Below are 4,976 nucleotides of genomic sequence, written 5' to 3'. Positions count from 1 at the left end.
CTTGTCCAATTTGTTTCTTCACTATACTGACAGGGAAAAACTAAACAGCATTGCAAGGGGGAACCTCAGAAACGCCAACAAAGGCCATGTTTATTTCAATCGCAGGTGTGTGAAGTTGTGGGTTTAACACAGAATTTATTTTTTATAGGTGCAGTTGGCTTCCATGCAGTCCTTAATATGAGTTCAGTGAGACTGAATGTAGTTGCTGACCCAACATTTGATCTTGTCATCTTCTTCACACACCCAGAGCAATAATTTGTCTATACATTTACATATAAAACTGGACTGACTTTCAGCCCAAGGTGCAGTATAACTTCACCTCATTTGTAGGCATACACCTCTAAATTAAAGTTACACTATATGGGCAAACGTATTAGGTCACACATCATTGAATTTAATAATGCTTTGGGATTGTTTTTTCTGGAGTTGTCTTGGGTCTTTTAGCTCCAAGGAAATCTTACTGAGACATTTTGGACAATTCTATGCTTTCAATTTTGTGAACAGTTTGGGGAAGGCCCTTTTGTGTTCCAGCACGACTGTGCCCCAGCGGATAAAGGTTCATAAAAGCATGGTTGGATGAGTTTGGTGTTTAAGAACAGACTGGCCCACACAGAACACTAACCTCAAACTCAATGAGCACCTTTGGGATGAACCGGAATGGAGATTTGATGAAAATTCCCATAGACACACTCCATGCAAGCTGCAGTAGCTTTAAAGGTGAACCAACTCCATAAAAATGCGAGTGGGTTTAGAATGAGATGTCATAAAATGTTGTGTAGGTGGCCAATACCTTTCTCAGTATAATGTAGAAATAAAAGGCTTACTGGGTTTTGGTTTGACACAGAGAATATTTAACTTTTTGAACAAAGGATTTCTCTGTTGATAAAACCCAAGGATTAAGGAATACGGTTGGCCAGACTTATGCAAGTGAAAAGAGTTGTCCTTAAGTTAACTTCAGTCTTAGTTATTTATAAACGCATGCACAGCACAGTTGATCTTTGTAGTATTTTTAGTCTCTTGCCACAGTAAACTTCACGGCTGGCGACGTCATATAATATCACATCGCCAAAACGTTGACTCCGCCCAGCAAAAATAATCTCCACAATCGATTGTGCCTGTGGTCTGAGAGGGAGCATTTCATTTCTGCTATCTGACATCAGGGTTCATGGCAACAAGCCTGATCTTGGCAGCACTGCCAGCACTGAGTCCCAGGATTTCCCCAGTCACCGGATGTTACTCAGATATCATTGGCCAGGACATTGAGTACTGGGAATAAATGGAATACCACAAAGTTCAGCATCTGGACAGCGTTTTTAAGTCCTTTTAAATAGCCCAGTTCTCTGTTCCAGTTCAACAGAAAGCTGGGTTCTTGAGTGTTTTTACACAGCAGTCTTTGGCAGAAAGTGCGCTGATGTTTGAGATGCAGGGTTATTGAATAACAAATCGCTGTTTGTGTGTGGCAATACACTGAGTGCTTGCCTTCGCTTACTTACCTGCAGATAAGTTGTATGTGAATATATGTGGGCCTGCACAGTTCAGCATGTGAGAGCTTTGCCCTTCCAAAGGCTGTATTAATGAGAAAGCAGATGTGAGAGCTACAGGGTTCCTACACAGGATAGAAAAGGATGACATTTCGTTTTAGTGATTTCTAGGTCTGGGTAAGCATGGGAAATAAAAGTACTATTGAGAAATATTTGTTTTCAGACCCATTCTCCTGTTCTGTTTTGTAAAATGTAAAATTCAGAATTCCCAAAAATGAAGAGACCATGTAAGCAGGACAATTCATGGCGAGATGTTGTCTGTGAGAAAGCTTGGTGGTGGAGAAAGCAAGGCAAGAGTGGCATAGTTGGTAAAATAGCTCTGGCCCATGTACAGCTGGAGTTGGAAAGATGGCCGTGCTCACTGCAGTTTTTACAGAAAGTGAATTCACAAGGCTCAACAGACACTATTAAATCAACCAGATTTTTAAAACTTTTTTTTTTAATTGTTATTCGTAAGGGTGTAAAAATATGTGTTAAATAATAAGCATTGAATATCAGGTAGTGCAAGCATAGGTGAAAAAATTTGCTGTTGTTACAATTTCCCAGCCTTCTCCGGTTTGGGAGATGGTTGATCTGCATGATCTACACTACCTAGAACTGCAATCGTGTGGCAATAACATACTCACATTTACTTGCATAATAAACCTGAAAGTTTTATTTTATGCTGTGTCCAAAAATCTACAGAGAAATCTGGAAATTTGAGAGTGAAAATGTAATGGAAAGTTGTGTGGAAACACCTGGAAATAAATGAGTCAGCACTTAGAGGCAGGGAGCAGTAAGTCTGGTGGAAGGCATTCATCTCATCACTGGCAGCAGATACCAAGCTTTTGCCAGTTGAAGCGTAACACATAAAAGAATCTGGGTTAAAGGACAATATGGAGTTTTTGTTTTTTCTTCCTCATGCTCCAGTGACTGGCAACAAACAACAGACATCAGGTGACCAGTTGTATATTGCCTCAGGAGGAACTTTGAGAGGAAAATGAGAAATTCAAGCTGCTGTGGAAATCCTTCTGCAAATCTGTGCTCTAAATTTTGTCACTTCCTTATTAGGAACTGACTTACCTTTCTCAACCAAGGCTTAGTAAATAGTGGAAGTGAGAGTTGTCACGGTGTCGTGATGTTGTTCTAATGCACTGTATTTAGGAAAAAAACTATTAAGTTATTACAGGATAAAGTGGGGATAAATGCTGTTTACAAAATCTTACTTCCTGCCTTTTTCTTCAGAAAACTAAATGCACAGCATGATTTGCTTTATTAACAAAATACAGTACTGGATGTATGAGAACATACCTCACCTATAGCTAAATGTCAAGTAACTCTTAATGGCTTGATTTTTTCACCCATTTCCTTATTAGCAAGAACAAGCAGACTCATAAAATTTCTCATATATCCTGTCAAACATGCAGAAGAGATTTGAACATGAGATTTCAACTTTCATGTTGACTAATATCTTTGCAAGGTGAAACAACGGTGGATGTGGCTGTATTCATGTTTTTAATTTTCACATAAAATAAAACCAAATATTACAGATTAATAAAGTCTTGTGTTAGAAACGCTCCAGATGATTTTTTTGGAAACCGAGGCAATGTTCAGTCAAGCAGACGAATCAGTAAGCCAGAACAATTAAAACCACCTACATAATATATAAGTGGAAGCCAGGTTCCTACATGTTTTGGAGGGGGCTTTTGTTGTCGTGTTTGGAGGAATTGTGTTTCTAATGAGGGGGCAACTACACCAAAGTTTCTTTTTTTATGTGTGTTTTCTTTTTTATTGTCGTAGTGAGCTCCCTATTAGCAAGATAGTCCCTCCAAAAACACAGCAACAACAACAGTTAAATAATAAATCAATACCACTTCCATACATAAGCTTTTCATTCAATTTTCTAACCTTTAGGCAGAAAATGCTAGGTCAGCTGTCACAGCAGTTAACCTCCATTACACACGGATTATGTCCATACTTTTTTACCTCATATAGAGTCTTTAATTTGGAACATATTAAACTTTGGAGGAGAAAAAAGGCATGGCTCAGACAAGACACTTTCTACTGTCTTTTTGAAAAGACAACATAGCACCCAGCTGGAAGCTGTTAGGGGATCAGGGATAAAGTGATGGACTTTGCAACACTACCAAGCTAGCACACAACAGTGTTAATGAATTATCTGTTCAGGCACCTTTTTTCCCAGACTGACCTGTACACAGTTGCATCATGTCCTGTGCACCTGTTAAATAGTAAATGCAAACTGGCTGCAGAAAGGGAGCATTTTTTTCCTTTTTTTAAAATCCAGAAATCTAAATTATCAGTAATATAGTTTAACATAAGTAGTACTTGGAAAATGCTTTGTTTCTGGATTCCCTCCCATCAGCCAAATTCTTGGTTTGAATTGAGCCTCTCACCCCTCACCTCATATTAAGCTCATTTGACTGAAGACATAAATTATGTAACATGCTCTCCGAGCATTGTTCCCTCGCTACTTCAAGCCCAGGGTATGATCACCATCTTATTATGAAGCTTAACTATGCCCTCCCTCATATTAGTGCTACTCGTAATTATTTCTCTACTTTGCTTTTGTAATTTTGAGAGGTTACCTTGTGTCAAACTTCTCTCTCACTCACTGTTTGGAGGCTATTATGTAATTTGTCTATTAGCACAGGAAGGGGAACACTGTGAAGTACTGACCTGAAACGCGAGTGCACAGTAATTAATTTTCTCTTCTGATTGTCTGCTGTTCCCATTACCCTAATCAGCATTTCATTCACTACACTCAACATAACACGGCGTCAGGAACTTCAAAACTACCTCAGAAGTCTGCGTTTGCAACTTGTGATTTTGACACACAAGGCACGGTTATTAATGCGCATCCATCTGGCTATTGCTATTGACAGGCATGCTCCCTAGCTGACCAGATGCATGTCCAGGTGGCCTGATAAACAAAGCATATCAGAGACGCTAACAGCACAGTGTTTGGATAGTTGTGGGATGAGAGGAGAGCGCAGAGCTGACTGGCTTGCTCCATCCAAAGATTAGCCAATGATGGAGCTGCTTTTGCCCTCGCACTGTTAGAAAAGGTTGGACCCCCTGATGGTGCCCCAGAATGCTTGTACAGTATTGCGTGTGGCTGAGATACTTCATTGTGTAAGCTTTCCCTCCCAGCAGAAACATGTTTGCTTTAGCCGGCATGAACACTTTGTACAGACTCCTGATCTGAACATAAGCATGGGCAGTGATTTCCAAATTGTGTCACTAATGACCAGATTTTTCCTGTGTTGTTGTTGGATTTTAGTCACTCATGCTGTTTTTTTCCTCTCCACGAACAAAGAACATTTTGCAAAATTATGCACGATACAATAGCTAAGCTCTTCTTTTTTTAAACTTTGGTGATGCATTTATTTATTTAATGTATTTTTATATACCTGAATTTTATATGAATTAAGTAAC

The sequence above is a fragment of the Rhamphochromis longiceps genome, linkage group LG14, assembly GCF_057381845.1.
Source record: "Rhamphochromis longiceps isolate RC_006_pf linkage group LG14, R_longiceps_female_GT1.1, whole genome shotgun sequence".
NCBI lineage: Eukaryota > Metazoa > Chordata > Actinopteri > Cichliformes > Cichlidae > Rhamphochromis > Rhamphochromis longiceps.
The sequence above is the reverse complement of the archived record's forward strand: the minus strand, read 5'-3'. Positions refer to the sequence as shown.